The following is a 22,229-nucleotide window of genomic DNA, read 5'->3' as shown; positions in this document are numbered from 1 at the left end:
TTTAGATTTCTGCTGCAGCTTGAAGCTAGTATTTCAGGCATGCAAAATAAGAGTAGAATTCCAAACACACTGAGGATGAGATCTGAGATGTCAGAGAGCTGGAACCCACAACAATTGATGCCCTCATCCTTAATGTTTTTTGGTCAGATTTTAAAATGTACTTAATTGCATGGCTAGTGATGGGCACAGTCTCATGAAAGTAACTACAAAAGCACCTTCATGCTGTAAACGAAGTGTTTTAGCTCTTTTGGGAAAACTATTAGGCTCTTTCATGCATTTTTGAGTTCTTATTTAACTGTGAAAAATCTGATCCTCAGTGCCTTAACTCCTAAGCAGTAAAATGGCAGTAATAAAACCTATTCCTCCCAGAGGCTGTCACAAAGGTAAATTCTTTAATGTCTCTGAACATCTGATACTTTCGTGGTGAGTCCCATGAAGAAGTAAGAAATTGCTAATTTTGTCTTCTGCTCAGAGTGTGAGTACTGTATGGTAATCAAGCCCTTGGATAACACTGATAAAGGAGAAAAAAGTATCCTGACTAACTGCTAACGAGGTGAGCATCTTCAGCTGGGTGCAGTGAAGGAGACAGGACTGTGAAATTAAGGACTGTGTCATAATGCACATGGAAAAGGAGGTCTGATGCTCGAGCAGTGCTTGACTTGAAACCTGAGTATTGACATGAGAACACAGTTCTACATTTAGGATTCTACAAAGTTTTGGTTCAAAGTTGTTTGGGAAAATACATACATCTAACTTACAGCTCTGCCACCTGTTATTAATAGAGTTTTCCTAAACCAGAGGGAATACAAGTTTTATTGCACCCCAGGATCTCATATGTCTATATTAGGGGAGTGATTAATACACTTTTTCTTTTTTCAGAGTTGGCTACCAAATACTTACAATTGAAATCCTCTGGAAAACAAATATGAATCTTGTTAATGAGACAAGTCTGCCATGTTGATGAAAATAAATGCAAAGTTTATTCTACCAGAGTTTCAGGAGCACAATCCATTTAAAAGAGTATTGTGTATCTGTTCCAACTATCACATTGTATGAAATATGAAAATGTATTTTAGTTGCACATTGCATTTCACATGTAATCCAAGCTTAAATTATTGTTCAAGATTAAAAGAGTAATTTTCATAAGGAAGAAAATCTACCTTTTTAGTATGAATTCTGTGTTCCCAGTCTTTTCTCTCTTACCTATGCTCTTGCTATCTCTTCATAGATTGAGTTCTGGAGTTGGAAAATTCTGTCTACTTCCTTAGATTTCTGTTCCAGTGCTGTCAGGTTTTTTTTTTTTTTGAGTCCTTTATTCTCTGAATGAATTGCTAAATACTTACAGAAGGCACTAATATATGGGATTCAGGGTCGTTTTAGTGTTATTTCTCCTGCTTCTTTGCCCAGTGGATGAGGAAGGGCTAGCAGTTCTCCTATTGCATTTTTTAAGCAAAATCTTTGAAAGGTCCTGGTTTTGCTCAATAGATGAACATTTAAAAGTAATTTAAAATTAGCTGAAGAATCTGTTTGATTCTACAGATTGCTTACATTTTGACTTGATAAACAGAGGGAAAAGAAACAGAGTGGAGCAAAATAAAATCCCAGGGTATACCTTTGAGAAATGTCACTTTTGAGATTTCAGCCTGACCTGCATTCTTGTATATTTTTTGAATTAGCTTGGATCACTTGTACATTCCTGTTTACATTTTTTTAAATATATTTTTCTGATTGGATATTATTTCCTTCTATTTAAAAATTAAATGCAAAGTGGCATGTTGTGTGAGGTGCCAGATGTGGTTTTCTTTCCTGCCTCTGAAGCAAATAACACATAGAATAAGTGCAACTATAGGGAAAAAATGGCAATACCTTGTATGTGATTGGAATGAGTTCAGAAAAATATTCAGAGGAAAACCTGGGCTTTCTAATATCAATAGTATAACATTTTAAGAAAAATGAAAATCTAGGACGAGAATAATTATAAAATTTTAAAAAGAAAGCAATAATGGATAATTTTTTCCAATACAAGACTGTACAGTTTTCAAATCAGATGCAGCACTAATGGTAAGCAAATTAAGCATGCATTCTTGTGGTTTTTGTACTACTGGTATTTCTCATCAGCTCAAATAATTCTAGTTAACTATTTTTTATTATATTAAACTATTATTATTATTATTATTATTATTATTATTATTATTATTATTAATAATAATAATAATAATAATAATAATACATATCTCTGCACTTCTTTAGATATTCTCATTGAATACAGGATGGCTACCAGAAGGGAAACCTTCAAAAAGAATTATAGTAACTACAATAGTTCTGGATGGCAGTAAGAAGTAATGTGAATAAAACATTCTTCTGTGACTTTCATAGTCAGGTGATATAGACCTGATTCCAGTAGTAGAAAACATTCATATTTTATAGAATTACAAAGTAAATGCTCTAGCTCTTGCAAAGAGAACACTCGCTCACTGCTTGTGGAATGGGGTGAAATAGGTTCAGTTGGCAGCAGTATAATTCTCCCTAGTTAAATTTGTACTTTTTAATGGCCTTAATAGTGTTTTTTCTGCTTTATGATTTTGCTCATGCCTGGAATTATCTGCCTCACTTGCTTTGAAGAAAAAGAAAATTTTTTTCCTTCCATCAGTCTTAAAAAGGTAGACCCCATATGAGCTTTTCCACCATATATGTGATCCCGGCAAGAGTTAGGATCAGAGTCCCAAGTCCAGACTGAGAACCTACATCCAGAATTTCATTGTGGCAAACACAGGAATATGTGCTATGACAGGAAATGGACTATCAGTAGTGAAGAAGTTAAACTAAAATAGTTTATCTGATACATGATAAAATCCCATGAATGTTCACGTAAAGAAGGGGATTTAAAAATTAAGGGAGTTTAACTTTTGGCTTTTTAAACAAAGCAAACAAACAAACAAACAAACAAGCAAAAATGTTTGCTAAAATGGATAAAATTATTTATTTTCTGGAACTTTGTGATATATTCTGGAAGAGACAAACTCATTTATTTAAGTATTTATCCAAGTACTTCAGGACTAAATTGAAGAAGGAAGAAATTTTGTGTGTGTTTCCTGATAAATCTGGCTGTTCTAAGTACCTCTGTGTTTTCTGGATTCTAGTTCCCATGTCCTGTGGGATGAAGGAGGAATCTATTTTTATTGTTGGATTTTCAACAAGAGAAGCTTCTTGCAACTGTTAGGGACATGGCCTTCCTAAAACATGACAAATCAAAACCTCACAATCAGCTCTTTAAGTATTTTTGTTACTGTTGAAGACCTAATCCCTACATGGGAATATTCCATTTTCCACATTCCGCATCTGAGTGTGATGGATCTGTGATCCATCTTCTATTATATGTTGTAAGTCTTTTTGTGTACGAAGCATGCAATTTAACCTGGACAAATGCAAGGGCATTTAATGAAAATATTTGAAGGGTATAAAGGGACATTGACAAAATATAGGTTTCCTGTGAAAGTGGTGGGGAGAAATAAAGAATTAGACTGGAGAGATTGTTGTTACTGAAATTCGATAAAAGTGATTATTATACTTGCTGCTACATAGGAAAATGTCTTAAACTGTCAAGTGATAACAAAAGCACAGAACAGGAGACCCATGTTCAATAATCTTTATATCATAGACTTGTTTTGTCGTTGCCAATTCTTATTTCTGTTGTTCATCACCATGTTTCAACATGTCTTTGTAGCACATTGCAAAATGACTGCTTTGCTAGCTGACTTGGCAATTCAAATGTGAAGTCTCTCTTCTGTAATTCCTCTAGTAGATTGTCTGGCTTTTATGCTTTTCTCTTCAAAGTAGGTAATATGGTTTGTAGTGTTCCAACTCTAGGAGCCTGGCTTGTCTTCACTGGCTCTGAAGAATAATAGCCATTGACTCCAACACTATTTCTGCAAGTTCCATTAACACTCTGGGATGTATTCCATCTGATATCTGTGAATTTTCTTTTGTTGCAATAAACATTCTGTACATTAAAAATCAGTTATTGCGTTCCTTTTTAAAGTCTGGGTAAATCTCTTCTGATGGGTTATTTAGGAAGAAAGCTGGGAATGTGTTTGTTAGTGTCTAGGTGGCAAAGAAGGAGCTGGATTTACGAAGAACAATTGAAACGCAGGGACAGAAATGTAAAATTTCACAACACCAGCTCAGCAGAACCAGAACCACCTTCACCAGTTCACCAGAACTCATCCTTTGAGGATGTTGTATGCATATGAATTGCCTTTATTAGTAGTAAATATTAACCATTACTCTTAGTGAAAATTGTATTAGTGACCAAAAAGAGATTTTAAATTTTTTTTTGGTCAAAATGAAAGTGCTTCTTGTTTATAAACCTGACCCTCCCCTAGTACATCCATTTGATTAGTTCTGCATCTTCATCTTGAAGTCAAGTTTCAATGAACTTTCTTGTCCTTTCTCCTTGTCATGTGTTATGTACATTTAATTATGATATTGGAGATCAATGATCCTTACATTCATTTGCCTAGACTGTATCACTCGATGACAAGGTTTTGAAATGCTTTTTTAGCAGTTTTGCCCTTCAGCTGTAAATTGTGATTCTGTATTTCTTCATTAATGATCTTGGAGTGCTTACATTACTACTTAAGAGAAAATATTAAATGTAAGATGGTTCCATTAATTTAAAAGCAGGGACATTCTATTTAGACTCCCTTTCCTTGCTCAAGGAGTAAGAGCATTTTTCATTTTGATAAATGATTTGCCTTGTTATAACTTTTTAAACTAATGGATAAAGAAAAAAATCCCTGTTAAATAAAAATGACATGACAAAAAAGTGTGACATTCACTTTATTTTATACAGAAATGACTGTAACGCAAAGTGGTTTTATTGAACTGTAACAACAAAACATGGGAAGCTCAGTGTTGAATTGGCCTTGAAATTTATTTCTTGAGTAATGTAGATCCCTTTTCCTCCAGATGTAGGTTCAGATATGTCCAGTTAAAGACCTGCACCACCAGCAGTGCAGTGCTATAAGGAACTGGGTTCCTTTTCCCGTTCCAAAGGGTGCTTCAGGTGTTTGAGCATCAGTGTCAGTGTCTTGGCTCTGTATTGCAGTTGGATGTTAGTCAGACAGGAAAAATGCCTTCCCTCTCACCTCTGACATGCTTCTACAGTGGTCATTCTAGTTGCTGCTGCAAAAAAGGTCATATCTAAAATTTGCGTGAACTGTTCCTGTGGTCAAGAGCAAGGCCATTTTTTCCAGGCAGGTGATCCCTCCATATGGGAGAGCCACAGGTCCTTGGTCTCATGAGGTCTCAGGTGTCCCAAGTGCAGAAGTGCACATGTAATGCACACTTACAGGGACTCTTTTATGGACTCCTTTTTTTGTCTTCTCATTTTTAGAAATAAGTCATGATCAGCAGCCATTGAGGATCACTGTATGAAGTGTGGTGATAAGAGCTCCTAACTAGAAATTTTATTTCCTTCTCTTATTTTTTGGTCTTTTTTTGCTTTTTTTCATAAGATCCTCTTATAAAATATTTCATTAAGTCAAATAATGTAGTGGTCTGACTTCAGATATGTTACAGTTTGTGATCAACAAGCAGTAAGTATCAAGACTGAGATTTTCAATGGGTCTGAAGAGTAATTACACATTCATCTCCCATTAAGTTCTGAATGCCGTTGAAAATTTTAGTCATGTTTATCACTGGAATCTACTCAGAAAAGACTGAATTGTATTATTTAGTGAATGCCATCTGCATATTGAACTAGCTGAAATATTAAAGCAGTAATCAATTAAATCTCTCTATTCTAGACACCTTTATACTGTTTTTAATCTTGTCCAGCAGCACCACAACTTACAACCCTACAAGCATCTCAACCTTTTAACTTGCTGAAGCTCCCAGTTCCACCTAATGTGTTTCACTTATGTAACAAAAATAAACCTATCTATACAGGTTGTTACTGTCAAAGTCAATTGCATTTATACGTGTATCAGATGAAAGATGTTGGTCATTATACATTTTTTCCCTATTCTTCAGCTTCAACTGCTGCTATAAGAAGCATCAAAAAGTATCAAGCATTTGAAATGGCTTTCACATTTCCTCTTCTTGCTGCAAAGCTGAAGAACCTAATTAAAGTGCTGCTACTGTGGGTACACCTTCTCATGGATGGAAAAAGATGGATCCAAGATATTGGGTAAAATTTTCAACCCCTCAGAAGGATATTCATGCAATGCAGGGCGTGAAGTTGTCATCAGATCATCTACTGGAACCTGTGTATGTGGTATATAAATCTCCACAAGTAAATATGCCATCACCACCCGTGCTGCTGACAAACTGTTGTGTACTTTCCAGAACTGAGTTCATTTACCTATTGGCTTTCCACAGGATGAGATAAAATACTTAGTTTTCAGTAGGTTCCAACACAAACCCTATTAATTCAACGACCGAGCATCACACTTAACCTGTAACTTAGCCTGTTTTCCTGTGTGTGTTAATATTAAGCAGGGCATGATGTGTTGTCATCTCTTTGAAGGTTCAGATTCAGTGGCAGTTTTTATGGCACTTTTCTGTCAGGATCATACACATAGTAACTCCACATTTACATCTGGATGTGCAGAAAGAATCCACAGTGTGTTGTGTGCTGAAGAGAGGAGGTGGAAAGAGCAGAGGAGAGAAGGAAGCCCCTCCAGACAGAGCTACTGCAAAGTCCAAGCTGATACACTTACCCTGTCTCAGGGCATGATTCCACTGAGAAGTGGGTGATGAATGCACTCAGGGATTGTGTCAGCAGGCAGGATGGGAAAATAAAAGGAAAAAAAATTACATTGAAAGCTTCCACAAAACTATGAATTGTGTAGCAGGCTTTAGTCCCTAGTGTCAGAATATTTTTCCTTACAAGAAGTTGGAGGTCAGATAAAACATCAGATAAAATCTGTATGGGAATGGTCTATGGTTTACTCTCCTTATCCCCTTCCCCCTTCTTTTATTATTTAATAGCAACTAAACTGTACATTACAAATTCAAGCTGAAAATCTTTGTTGGTTACTCCCACATCTTCATGGGACCTTCCTGCTGTTGAGTTTTTTTGCTCTAAACTTGTTTCTAGGATATTGGCCTAAAACCATCACTCTCTACAGATTGCCCAAAAATGTGGAATTTTAGGACACTGAAACAAAAACACCTACATCTACAAGCATGGGGTTTTTTGTTAAATGTGTATATGAGTCAGAAGATTAGTGGAAAGAAATAATAAATGGCAGGAAGAGGGGGAGCCACCCCTTTTCCAGACATTTAGTGTTCTTGTGCTGCACTCAGATGAAAAGAGACATGGATTGAAATTAAGAGAGTTATGTTCATCTTTGATATGTTAACAAGATAGACTCTTTCTCCATCACTTTTTACAAGTGTCCTTATGACAGCTGCTGTGCTGAAGAAATTATTATTCAAAAATAACTTTCTATCTCACTTGAAATTTAACTTGTCAGATATGTTTTAAACATACTTAAAAATAAATTTAAAAATTTGAGTTAATTTTTTGTGACTATTTTTACATAGGTAATAATTCATGAGTCTAACAGCTGTAAACCTCTAATTGGAAAGGAAATGTCAAAGATTTTTTTTTATCTGCAGACATAAACGATACTTCTAAGGCAAACATGCAAAAGCTTTTCCGTGTTTGATGTACCATTAGGACTGTCTTTAACTGGTGCTTTGGCATGGTGAATTATATATTCTTTGGGGCAGATCTCTGTCTGCTGGAAGTACTCATAAATTCATTTTAGTGCAGAAAGGCTGGTATATAACACTTGTAGACAAGTGCCATTTATGTGAGATTATTGGAGTCTGCCAAGACTTCAAGTATTTAACAGCTCAGCTCATGCTGGTCAATATTCTAGATACTGTCTTTTGATTTAAAATGCTTATTTGGATCTTTGATAGTACATTGGCCTGACAGATTTTGATTGTGACATCGACAAAAATAGCAGAGGAGACAAGAACAGATCTCCAAGTGGGATTATGATGCATATGCTAAGATCTGCCTCTGGAGGCTGCCAAGGTTTTTTGCTCAGTGACCAGGCTCTTACATCTTCCTGAGTTACAGCAGATATTAAGCTGGTTGACAAGAGAGATGCAGTAGTTGCCTTGAAAAGAGATCAGTCTATTGAAGGAAGACTTTCTGTAGCTCAGTGTCTCCTCCTTCAACAAGCATTTTAGCTCTGGATCGGTCTGGACGTTTATTGTGTGTTCCACCACTAATACTCATAAAACACCACAAGATTCCTACATCCCTTTTTTGCTTACTGTGCCTTTTTTGTGGCTTCTGAGATGCCTTGAGCTTTTCAGTGGGTAAGCCTGAAACATTGAACATCCCCTTACCAAGTTACCTACAGGCAGGGCTTTTACTGTTTGGTACAGATCTAAACCAAGGTAAAGAATCCTTCAGCTGTGATTGTATTTAATTCACAAGGAGAAGTTCCCATAGACATGCATTTCACCACATATGTAAATTATGGATTTTTTCTAATCTAAGAATTGTACATGTGTTTAAATGTGCTGGAATTAAGCTTTTAAGGTTTTTGTAATACAATCGTTTTTTTCATATCATTGATATACAAGGCATGTTTTCATAACACTTCTGCACTTGTATCAACTATTATTGCTCCTACATTACCAGTAAGTACTGTGCTAACATCTCTTTTAAGGATGAGTAATCTTCAGTGTATTTTTTAACTGGAAAATGAAAGATAAAATTCATTTCCCCTCGGCAAAAATGACTCCATGGAAATGCATCTTCTCACTCAATTTATTTGCCAGCTCTTGTGTTCGGATTGCTTTGCTGATTAGAGAGCCAAGACATCAAGGTTTAACTCACATTGAATTTTTTCACTGTGATAAGTTTTGCAAGCATTTCAACTTTCCATATACACCAGTTTCAATATTTGCAAATGGGACAGTATTTCAAATTCACTTTTCTGAAATGCCTTTGGGTGAAAGAAGAAAGCATGGTTTCCTTATTTAAATAATAGCATAGGTGATTGATCAATACTTTTATTTTGCCAGGTGAGCAATTTGAAGGAAATACTAAGCAATATAACACTATCAATGATGACAGAGAGTTGACTGTTTTTATTAGATCTGTGGTACAATATTTAGTCTTGATAGTTAAAGGAATGACACAAACTTTTTACTTTATCAATTACAGAAGACTTTTTTCTCTATGCAACCAGACCATGCAGGATTTTGGGTTTGTTTTATTTTGTTGGGGTTTTTTTACTGTAAAATCAGACTTTCTTTCCCAATGTTTTACTGCAACAAGGAAGAAATGACACAAAAAACTTAATGTTATTTTACTTGCTGGAAATATACACGTACCTTGAAATTATGAGTATTGGTAGTACAACAAGGGGCTAAGTGTGGTTAGTTCAAATGGAGAAGTAAAGTTGTAAAAGGTTTTTGAAGAGAAACCTTTCACTGAGAAACTGATTTAGAAACCAGAGCTTCTCTGTCTCATGGGTGTTGAGAGTCTCTTCAGGGACGGTTTCCTGGTGATATTCAGGATAGACACAGTTCAATCAACCTTTCCTTTGGTTACAGGTTACCTGTTACAGAAATTAAGATGTTGTTTGGTCTTCTATGTGAGAAGCAGCTGTGTAAACAGGAGGCTAAAAATTCCATGAGAAAAGAAAGAAACAGAGAGGAAACAATGTAAAATGGAAGACTGAAGCACTGATGCTTTAAGAGGTGGAGCGATTATTCTACTACCTGAGGAACAGAGGATATGACAGATGTTTAAAAGTCTGTATGTAGTGCATATTAGTTCTTTCTTTTAGCTTTGATATTATTTTACCAGGTAATTTACATGGTATAGCTTCAAAAATAATAATAAAAAAGATATTGTAGAGCTATCATAGCAAGCGTTTCATATGGTGTCTGTTTGGGATAAAGGGATAAAAAGTTCTAATAATATCTTTCAAGCATTAATCTCTACAAGATGTCCTGAAGACCAGAATTAGAGCAATATGTGGTCTTTGCCATCTTTGACTGTTGTGACTCAAAGACACTTTTGATCATTCAAAAAGAAAATTCAACACTTAAAAAGCACACAAAAAAAACCCAATAGAATTTCCACAACAATCCAGTCCCCCATTTATATCCCAACAGGGTCAATTGTCAATGCATTTGACATAAGAAAAAATATACTGTTCTCAGGATTGTTTGTGTGTGCAGCTCTCTGCACCCCATGCTGTAAACACACCCCATGGTGTCAGATCCATGCTGTGATCAACAATGTGTGCCCAGGCCAGCAAGATCTACTGGGTGTTGATGTTTTTTCCCTTTGCATTTTTTTAAAAGCTGCTTCTTCCTCTTCTTAGCCTGGCAGTATAGCTTTCTGTAGTGTGAAGGGTTGTTTAGCTGTCCCTAAAAAACATGTTGGAATGCAGCCTTTGGACCCACAAATGAAAACTCAAGCTCTCCAGGGCAAAGCCTTTGTTTTCTAAATGATTTCAGGGTATGCAACAGGACATAAAAGCTGCACATCAACACAAATATTTGTAGAAGATGCATACAATGCAGTGGCATCTCAGTGCCTCACTTCAGGTGACAACTGTAGTTCTTTTAGTGTGGCATTTCACATCAGAGCACTCCTTAGCTTCCTGAGCTGGGTTGGATATCAAAAGATTCTGAAGTAAAATTCAGCCTAAAAGTCCTTCAGAAATATTGGAAATGACAGCTTGGCTGCCCAGACAGGAAGATTTTTTAAAATTTTTTTTTCTACACAAAAAGTGGACAGAAGTGTCTGAAATTTCTTTTAGAAGAAGGCTAAAGGGAAATGTCACATCTCTTCTACTCCTATTTTCATATGATTCTGGGAGTGTGGTACCCAGGTTGGTAATGAACTAGCAATAAAATATACCCATTAATTTGAGTGAAGTCAACACTTGTATAATGTTGTGTGTAAGATGGTCCTGGAACGGCAGCATTTTTCTAAAATTTCATCCATCACATTGCAAAACCAGAGTTTGAAATCCGGGCTGTGTCCATGTTTAGGACTACTAAATTAAACCTCGCCTTAAATTCTATTCCTGTTTCTTGGTTTGATTAACAGAGCCCACTGAAACACATCTAATGGAACATGAAGTCTTTGTGTTGATTCTCAAATAGGATTTTCATTGCTCAGGCTTGTTCACCTGGAAGTTTACTCAAAAGATGTAGAGGCATGCCAAGGTGTAATTAAGGAAAAGTGCCACTAAATATTAAAATTATTCCAGACATCTATTCACAGTGTCAAGCCTGAGCCATGTTGAAGGATTCTAAGGTTATCTAGAATCCTAGAAATTTTGATTTAGGATCATTACTAAACTGCCCTACGTCTACTAGACTTAGCTAGTGTTTAGTGGATGTAAAGTATAATTCATTGCAACTTGTGGGGACCGGTATTCGTGTAGCATTTCCGTTTCTTTTTTTGACAACAAACACAATATCTGCTAAGCTACAACATAGAGATAAGATACATCTGCTAAGAACAAACTTCTCAATGCACTTTAATACTGAGAATTGCATATTTATGTACATCCATTTTATATAAGTATATAATAAATAAGCATTGTACATATGTAATAATTATTTATTTTACCGCCTCAAATTCTTTAAGGAAAGTGCTGCTGATGATTTTTAAAATATTTTTATTTTTGACTGACATAGTCAGCACCCTTTTATCAGCATCCTTTGAGTGAAACATGTCAGCAGTCTTCAGTGATACATTTTTTTTGTTTAAGAATTTCTTTCAATGTATTTGAAAAACAAATTTCAAACCCTTCAAAATAAAGGAGAAAAATTTTAATCAAGCTGTCACTTTTTAAAAGTTCTACTTAACTGAAGTGTCATTATTTCCCTGTACACCAAGACCAATCTTAAAACTATCAAAGCTAGCAGCCAATATTATTTGTATGTTCTTTTTTAAACTACTCTTTATTACTGGATTATGATTTGCTTATAATGAAGCAAGACAAAAAACTTTCTAAGTAATAATAATCAAATAGTATAAAAATGAGATTTTATTGAAAAAGTTAAAATTATATGATTAAATGAAGTTACTGATTAATCCAGTGGGCCAGAGACATGAAACCTAATTGAAATCTGGGGTCAGCTTTGTTAGAGAGTTTATGAAACCAAGGTATCTTAAAGGTATGCAAGGATGTTACAAGGATAGCACCAAGGATTGCAGTATGAATATCACTGGAATTCTGCCCCTGAATTTAAAATTTAAAGTTCTGAGAAGCATTGTTGATGAGTTAATGGCAGAAGAAGAAATATTTGTCCTACTCTGCAAAGGCTCTGGAAGCAATTTGCAACCCAACAGTTGTATGGAGAAATCTGTGCTATGGAAGGAGTGAAACCAATTCTTGCTTGCAGCTCAACAAGAAAGATGGAAAGCTGGTTTAATCTAAGAAGCTCTGCTTTTGTTTCTCCCAAACAGAAAAGATAATGAAGCTGTCCCATTTATGAACTATGGTAATTATGGTACTGGTCAGTTCAATGGTATGGTAGAAATACTAACAAAATATGAGGAGTTTGTTACAGTTTTTGCCTACCATTTGAGAGCTCCTTGAGTAAGTGTTTCATAATTCATAGAGAATAATAAAATTCATCTAGTTCTTTATGAAGAATTGGTAGACTAATAACACCATATTATCCTTTAGTCGCTCTACTAAAGCATCACATATGAAAGGAAAATTTAAAATTCATCTTTTGTGGTTACTGGCATAGATTTGCAATCAATAAATCAACTGATTTGCTATCATTTTTCTTAGTTCAGGGTAGGTGGAGGAAGAAAATTCTGAGCAAATTCCAAAAGGCATTCAAGTTGGACTCCAGCGGTTGCAACAAAGCCTTGACTTCAGAGGACCATAATTGTCTGAAAGAAATTGCTGCACTGTATTATATCTATAGCAAACATACAAAGACATGCAATTTTAATGACTTAAAAGCTTTGAAATTCCACAGCAAGAAGAGCTGCATTTCAGCTGTATTTCAAAATACTGCTGGGAATGGGTTACAAGTGTAACCCTGAAACCAGATCCATTAGAAACCAAAATTGCAATATTACAGTTAAAGAACACAATTCTCAGAATGATGAAGCTGTAAGCAAGACAGTTCCAAGAGGTTAAAAATGTTTTTTAACATCACAATTACCACCTACCCTTCTGAGATAGATGTCTGGAGATAGCATCTTCCTGATAATTTTAAGAAAATGAGATTAAGAAAACTGAGCTAGTGTGTATGGGAAGGGTGGGGAGGGTGTTGGGGAGAAACCTAATTGCACTAGAAAGGCTGTTTTTTATTTTAAAAAAGACTTATTCTGTTAACAAAACACAAATATAATGTCACGCACACAGTCAAGAAATATAGAACTGTCAAATGAGTGATTCATGCTTGCAGTCTTTGGAATGTGGAATTCATTGGCATGGTTGATTTCTAAAACCCTAAAAGGGTAATCTGTGAAACTATGAATTCTCTCTTGGCTCTTGAAACATATTTGGTCTTAATTACCACACACCTATTTGTATTATTTTTCCCTGTTCTAACTAGTTAGTCTGCTAATTTTCACAAATGTGTTTATGTTCTTTTTCTGTAACACTTAAAAATTAAATTATTTTAAAATATGCAACAACTTTGTCTGCCTTTGAAATCAATGTAGAATACATGCTTTGTAATCCTTATAAAAAGCCTGCTTGCATTTGCTTTGGGTACTACAGGCAAAACATTGCTTACCAATGCTTTTTTCTTTTGCTGCCAAAGGAATTCTTTAATATAACAAGTCAGTCTGCTGAATATCTTCTATGGCCCAGGCATTTCTAGTATTTATAACTTCTCTCAGGATTTCAATCACAAAGAGAAATGTTGAAACTGTTGCTTAGCAAACGCCTTCCTTTATCAGCTGTGGAGACATTTCAAGGCATCTAATTCAAATTAAGAAATTAGAACCAATTATTTTGGTGAACAGATTGTTTGAGATCCTGATGACATCTCAATAGCTAGAGAGCATGACAGATTGTCCACAGACACAAAAGAAGCTGCATCATGGAGTAATTTTCATTGCTGCATCCCATAAAACCAGTGGATTAACAGAATCAAAAATCAATAAAACATTGGCCACATTAAAACACATTGCTAAGCACCAATGAGAAGACAGTTTCTAGTCAAAGTACTGGGAACCTATTTGTGTCAGGGCACTTCTCCTCCCCCAGAGTAATTGTTACTGGCCTAATTCCTTGATCTGTTTTTTTCTCCTGAATAGTCTCCAGCAAGTGCCATATCTAATAAAAATGCTCCCAGTCCTGAGCAACGCACTGGAGTTAATAATGGAGTGGCAAAGTTTTAATGTTCCTTAATCTGTTTTCACTTGGTTAACCTGAAAATAATGTCTGCCTGCCCTACTGGCAGCTCCAAAGACTACAGTGAACAGGTGGGGTGTTTTCTTTCCAGGAAATGTCAGTTTGATGTCTGGAAGCAGATGTAGTTTTCCCCGACTCAGTGCGGGTCTATCTTCTAACTTAATAGGAGCTCTAAATAGCTGACAGGTGATAATACATCTAGTCAGCTCTAAGCATATTCTGACTACACTGCCAGCTAGCAAAGGGGAAACTTTCTCTTCTGCAAATAAAGTGAACACCTTTTAGAGCAAGAAAGCGTGTTTAAAAAACTTTCTGATTAGAAAATCAAGTCAGATTGATATAGCAATAGATCTACATAAGTGTTGGATCTGAGTGCATAGAAACTTTGTCTTCATATATTGGTGATCTGATATTAAAAATAGCTTTCAGGGAAGAAGAGATCATTTAAATCTCCATTCCAGGCACCTATAAGTAAAGGAGGATACAGAAGGGTATATGTAATCTAACCTCTGGTGTCAGCTCTAGGGCAAGAATCTAAGCCTAAATTCATAAATAGTATTTTTCTTTCAGAGACCCATTATTGAGCATTTTGGATGGCTCCAGTGTGGTTCTATTCGTGCAGTTCTCTTGGGCTGAAAGCTTCTTCTCTAGGCTGTGGTACTCTTTTGGTGGCTTCTGCAGTCACACTAGTTATTCCAGGCTTGCCTTACTCAGTTTTTCTGAGAGAAGTGAAGGAGCAGAGAAAAATGAAAGGAGTTCTGGAATTATTTTTTTCCACTCTCTCTGTCTCTCTCTCAATCCTTCCGTTTTCTCTCGGCCTGCCCTGTTTGAACACGGACCATCTGTTCCTCTCACCTTCCAATTCTTCACAGAAGTTGATCCAGCATGTAGGAAGCAATATTTTCTTCCATAGTAATTTATTCTCTGGAAGCTGCACCACTGATGATACTCAACTAATACCCAGCTTCCATTTCTTGTTCCTGAGGTTCTTGGCGTGTGTCATTGCAAATTGTGTCCCCTAAAGTGAATATTTCATATCACGCTGAGAGAGCATCTAATTCCAGGTTATGGTAAATTTCTGGTTGGAATCACTCTAGTCAAAGATTGTTTTTCTCATCAGAAATTCAAAATTAATTTGACTGTATGGAAGGGAAATAATTTGCCAAACCTAATTTTTAGGAGAACAGTGGTTTTGAGCTGTATGAAGTGAAATTCTGAATAACTCACCAGGTTGATGGTCCTGTCTTTTGGCATTGTGTACTGCAGGAATTCAGATTATGTGTGTAGATAATAGACGGACAGACTGACTGACTGACCAACCCACCGATCAACTTTATTTGCTAAGCCTGAGATTCATGGAACAAAATTCTCTGGCAACTTAAAACTTCCTGAAAAACAAGATTTAAAATAGAAAGGATGACACAACTCCAACAATAGCATTGTGAATGGAGACATTGTCATTCTGAATGGAGATCTGCTTGAGACAAATTGAATAACAATGCTCTTTTTCTTCATTAAGGCCATTAAAATCTGTAAGGCTATGGGACCTGGATAGACATAAAGGTTTTAAAAAGCAATAAGGAAAGACTAATGCTCATTGCTGAATACTTACTTGAAGAGCCCAATTAGGTAACAGTTTGTGCTAATTTGTGCTCTCTGAAAAATCTAGGCAGAAAAGCCTCATTTTTGCATTGGTTCAGATTTTAAAAAAACACTTTTTTTTTTCTTCCTAAGTATCACCACATAAATATTACGAATTCTTTTAGGAGTGTGAAATATTTTTTTTCTATTGCAATGGGAGATAAATGTTATTTTTGCAAAGCACGGAAATACAGAAATTCACCAAGAATCTTTTGCTGTGCCTCACTGCTGTTTCAATGGAGTGTCTCTGGAAATATTGCAGTTTTCTATTGTTTTTTGGAAGTGCTAATATTAGCACGAGCTCTGATAAGAATTATTTAAGAACCTAATTGCATGCTCTCTATTTGGCATTTGAATTTTGCATCTTTGGAATTCATCTTTTCAGAGCGCTTAATTTAGTTTCTATTAATACCCTGTAATTTAATAATTGTAGTGGGAGGCTAGGGAGAATATGGAACAAGGAAAGATTTGCATATTTCTTTGATACAGTAGTTTGTGATAGGCTCTGACTTCTATTTTTTTAGACTGATCTTAAAAAGCAGTTTTGCTAAGGCTGGTGTGAATACCATGGAGCATGGAGAGACCAGACAGGGAGACTGTTTATTCTTTATTCCAGTCACTTGTCATATAACTAAGGAAAGGCTGAATCAATCCATCAGAGCTCTGCAAAACAGTATTAAGCAATGTAGTTCTTGATTAAATCTTGCTTGCAATGTAGATATCAGCCTGAAGAAATGATCTTCCAAACTAAATCTTACCATGAAAGCAGAAAACAAATATTGCTTTTTTTTTTCTGTTGCCCTTCGACTATGTTGAAAAGCACATCTAAAAAAAAATGTGGCTGTGACTTCATGTTTGAGTTTTTGCCTGTTAAAACATATTACTACAGGCCTCTGTTTTTTGCTCTTGTAACCCGAATTAGAAAATAGCATGCAAGAAAGAAATCTTCTGGAAAGATTGGCTAATGGCTGTGTAAACAGCAAATGCTTGCCACATATGGGTATTAGGAGATTTTATTGCAAAGACTCAGTGACTACTGTGAACAGGGAAGAGCTCTGAAATGTGGCAGCAAGGAAGAACTTCTGGGAGAAGCTTGGAAGTTTTTTGGCAAAAGCCTTTCCAGAGTCTTTGTGACCTTGGGACTCAGGGCCTTGGTGATCTTAGAATCTTAAATGATTCTACCATAGTCAACAAAACAGGGCTTAAGCAGAGTCACCTCATGCATTTGCATTCAAGCAAGAAAATGCCTGCAGAGAATCATTATGGGGAACTTTTTCCTAACCTGTTCTGGGAAATCCATGTACCATTTCTCTACTGTCTGAGCCCTGTCACAGCCCTCCTGAGAGGTTTTGGAGCCTGCACCTTCAAAGATATCCAAAAGTCATGGTCCTGCACAACCTGCTGAAGGTGTCCATTATTGCAATGGAGCTTCAACAAGAGGAGCTGCAGAGGCCCTTTCCAGCCTCAGCCACTCCATGACTTGGTGAGCTGATGAGAAAATTGGAAAAGGCTACAAAATATTTTGATGGTCCTGAAAGAAGTGGGCTCCCTACTACAACTTTAGTCAGGACAAACTAAAAGTTTCAGGAGCCTGCTTTGATAATGACGAGTGGAAAACCTCAGTTTCTAGTCTCAATCTACACTTTTAGCTTTGGAGAACACGGCCAGGATACAGCAAGTATTATTGGGGACTGAAGAGGGTAAAAATACAGTCATGGAAGCAGGGATATGAGTAACTACCCCGTTTGCATTTCCAGTGACTGTTCCCTTTCCTCAAATAACATTAACTTCTGCTTTTCTTGTTAATAGGGAAGGAACCTAAATTTCTCTACAGATTTTGCATGGAAATAATTTCAACTACCCTATTTAAAGGGCTAAATACAGATTATAATTGGAATGGTATTTGAGGTCAGCTCAAAAAAACAAAGTGCATCGAGAGGAGAGGTTTGACAAGGAGCCCCAGTCTAATATATTTTTATTTGGTTGCATTACAACCATGCATGGCTTATGAACATCATAGCAATTCTGTAGAAAATTTTCAATCAACTAGTAATAGTATCCCTGAAAAAAAACCCTGGATGCTTTGCACCATGCTGCCATTGCTTTGCTTGCTCTGGAAGGATCGAGAATGATCTCATCATCATTCATGAATCTGTGGATCATAAAGTTCAGTCTTCCCATCTTCTCAGAGAAAGTTATTCTAAGTAAAGTTTTGCGTCTGTGAAAGCTGACAACACAGAGAATAAGAAAATTTAGGAGCCCCAAAAGCATAAAATAGTTTCATCTATAGTTATTCATATAGATCAGTTGATTCTGATAGAAAAAGTGTTGATTTACCAAGATAAAATGGCAAATTCTTACAGGACAAAAGATGTGTTAATTGCTACCTATGTACTGGTTCTCAATTGATCAGGAGTTTTTTTTCTCCCAGATATAAAAAAAATTATTGAAAAATACATCTTGGAAAAATGAGCTGAATGTATTATCTCTGAAATTCTTGATTTAGCATTTTTATTTCAACATTTCTACTTCAACCCCTGACTCCCGGCCACTTCCTCTGAAAGAAAATGTTGACTTTTCAGGAAATGATGAGCCTTGTTGAATGTTTGGAATTTGACTAAAGGCTGAGTAAGGATTACTTGTATGAAAGAGTTTTTATAGCAACAACTTCCCAGATGTGAGGGTATGTTTGAATGTTTCAGGAGTGTTGTACAAGGACATGATGTAATATTCTGTTATGAACCACTAACTTTCTCAGTTTCTCAGAGTTAAAGGAATTCTTGCTTGAAATGTAGCAGTAGGAATAATATTGTTCTTTAGCAAACAGTCTTGGACAGATTGCAGAAATATGTTAAATAATTATTACAATAAGGTTGACTGTTCAACTAAAATTAATTGCAACGTTATGTAAACTTATTTTCATTAAATTATTTTACAAGTACTGCAATGAAATGTATAGAAATTTGTAATTAGTATTTTAAATAATACAGCGAACCTTACAATAATTTAATTGTGTATTTAAAGGTAATACAGATACAAACTTGAAAAAAAAGCCATATATACATATGTGCATATATATGTTTGGATGTGTGGATTTTACACACACACACATATATTTATATATATAGAAATATGAGTGGTGAGGCAGTAAATAAAGCAGAAATTAAGTTATCTTGGACAGCCAGCCCTCAGATGTCCTACCTGTGCTTAGTCAGATAAATAAATTTCTGCATCCAGGTGCCCAAACCTGTTTGCACCTCCCTTTCCTTGTGTGTGGGTTTTTAGCAGCATGGAATCATGACTGTGTTAAACCAGAGCAATGCCTAATCTGAGCATTTGGGGAAGTTGGTTACTGGAGCACGATAAATTAGCAAGGAATTACAGACACAGTGGCTGTTTCCTCACTGAATGTGATTGAAGACAATAAAGAATTTAGAATATTAGGGAAGAATTGCTGTGCCTGTTGTCCACTTGATGCACAGTTTTTTTCAAGGAAATAAACCTTTTCAATTTATTTCTTTCTTGCTCAGTATTTCTCTCTATCCTTTCTCATGTGGCCTGTCAGCCATGTGGATATTTTGCTGAAAGAATAAAGACAGATATATGAGTAGGAAGGGAGAGAGAATTCAGTGTGACTACTTTTTCCTTTCATATATGTCTTTTCCTGTGGTATATTTCCCTTCAAGAACATTCACAGGGTGAAAACAACATAAGGGCTACTGAAAATATGTAGCAATGTACTGCATGCTTCTTATCCTCATTAATTCAAGACAGATAGCATTTGAATGTAAAATAGTCCTCAATATCACTACAAAAAATGGAAATACAAGATGAGCAATGTGGTATTTGTTTCAATGATCTCAGAATGAAGTTAAGTGCACCACAAGGGTCTATGGCATAAATATTCAGCAGCATTCCGGTTTTTTTGCCCTGCATATGAGAAAGTTCCAGAGAAAGCTCTATGGGATGGTTAATCTGCTTTTCAAACCAGATTGGTGTGTAGACACCACTTCTAAGCCCTGGCTGAGGAGTTCAACCACTGTGGGGAACTACTTGCTGTTCACATTCCCTGTTGGATGAGGTATTAATCTGAGATTTAAAGAAACTTAAAGGAGCCTGAGCGCTCTTCTGTGAGGGCACCGAGCGGAGACCCCACCCACCCCACAGGCATCCATGTTATTGAGTGTCAGGGAAGGACGCTACTAAATTTGGTGGCTTATGGGAAGAATCTCTTCTATTTCATACCTGCAGCATGAAATAGAAGAGATTCTTCCCATAACCCACCAAATTTAGTAGGTACCCAGATCTTCATTTGAAGAGGATTTCAAGTGAAGATTTGGGTACCTGACTGTCCAGTTACAGCCATTTTATTGAAAGATTTCTTTGGGGCTCAGGACTTTCCTCCTGTAGTTCCTGTTCTTCCAGACCACTTGCTATGACCAGACTCAATCCCCTTTTTAAGATTCCTGGCATGCATAAGGAAAGATGAAGCCTTTTCTGTTATGCTTCTATTATTGCAATTATGTGATGAAAAGGAGAATGCAATCCAAAATACAGAAGCCCAAAATCCTCAAATGCAAATGCTCTTGCAAATGAACCCTCTGCCCACATGGAGAGAAAAGATCCAGGCTCAGATTCACAGCCTGGCTCTTATTCTATGTATGAGACAGCTTACTGTAAGACCAAAATCAAATTACCTCTGTGTTCAGAAGATAGTTAACATTAAATTCATCTCTGCACCATCTAATTTCATTTTTAGATTTTTGCATAGTTTGTCTTAGCTAATGAAGAATGTTGACACAGCAAACCATGATGTGAAGAGGGGAACTCAACTTTACTGTCTTTAAAATGGTTGTTTCCCAAACCCTTCTGGGCAGAATGACATGAACAGAATAAGAAAACAGACTTCCAGCTCAAAATCTATATTAGAAAGCTTTATATTAGTGCTAGAATATCAGAGTTGCATTGTCAAGGAAGGGCAAAGATGCTAGGAGAATAGGAAAGGCTTTATTTGGTGAATATTTAATTCCTAATGAAAGAAAAGTAGCATAGGAAAGGAAGAGGTTCTTTTTCATCATTTCAGACTGCATGTATATGTCAATGTGCATTTACAATGTGATTTATTCTAAAAGTAGCAATTTATTTTTACTAGAGTATTATTTCAGTAGTTTTCTTTCAGACTGTTATTTTTATATCAGGGAATCCAAATTAGGAACCTTGTGAAGTCTGAGATGTTTCTATTAATTTACACAACATTCTCTTTTTCTAATTCCCTCATGATTGGCTCAGGGTCTTTTATTGGACTTGGTTCTGCAGAAGATTAGCCCTCAATATCACAAATATTTTCATTGAGACTCGTACATAAGGCTGCCAGGGAAGCTTGAAAGCTGAGGGAGCCTTACAGTTGTAACTGCAGGATCCAAAATGTTCCCCTGATTCTGCTGTGACTCCTGGATCTGTCCAAATGCCATTCCTCCTTCACACAGGTAAGACATCAAGTTCCAGGAACCCTATGTTTCTCTTTGCAGCCCTCATTCTGATGCACCCATCATTAAGGAATCCCTTTGAACAAAAGTCAGGATTCTCCTCTTCTTTCCCATTGAAATCTCATATCTTCAGCAAGCTTGCATTTGGTCTGGTAAATTTCTTTTTGGAAAACTGAATTCAGGATCACATCCTCAGGTAACATTCAGCCTTTCAAAATCAACTCAATCATCTCCCACTAAATGACTCAGAGGCTGCTCCACAATTAATTTTACCCTGGAAACCATAAGGATGGATATTCTCTTGAGAGAAATCTGAGGAGTTTCACTCTAGTTTGGTTTTGAGGAATGACTGGTACAGGGAAATGTGAATTTGTATCCATTCCATGTTGATTATAATACAGGGAACATATTTGAACAGCAGTGTGATGGTACAGAATTGTGCCATAGAAAATGCAATCAACAGCACTTTCAGGACCCATAAGAAAAGCAAAGATAATGCCCTCCCACCCTCCTACCAATGTTTATTAGTCCCACAACAGTAAGACCACCCTTTATTGGCAGATGCAGTTATCTCACTTGGCATCTGAGGAGCTTAAACACCAGCCAGGCTGTGGCTCTTTCTTCTCTCTCTTTAATACATGGAGGATTACCCTTGTGAAGGACTACATAAATAGAAAATGCAATGGCTTTGCTTTAACTACACTGTGCC

The sequence above is a fragment of the Melospiza georgiana genome, chromosome 5, assembly GCF_028018845.1.
Source record: "Melospiza georgiana isolate bMelGeo1 chromosome 5, bMelGeo1.pri, whole genome shotgun sequence".
Classification (NCBI taxonomy): domain Eukaryota; kingdom Metazoa; phylum Chordata; class Aves; order Passeriformes; family Passerellidae; genus Melospiza; species Melospiza georgiana.
Note: the sequence above shows the minus strand (reverse complement) of the source record.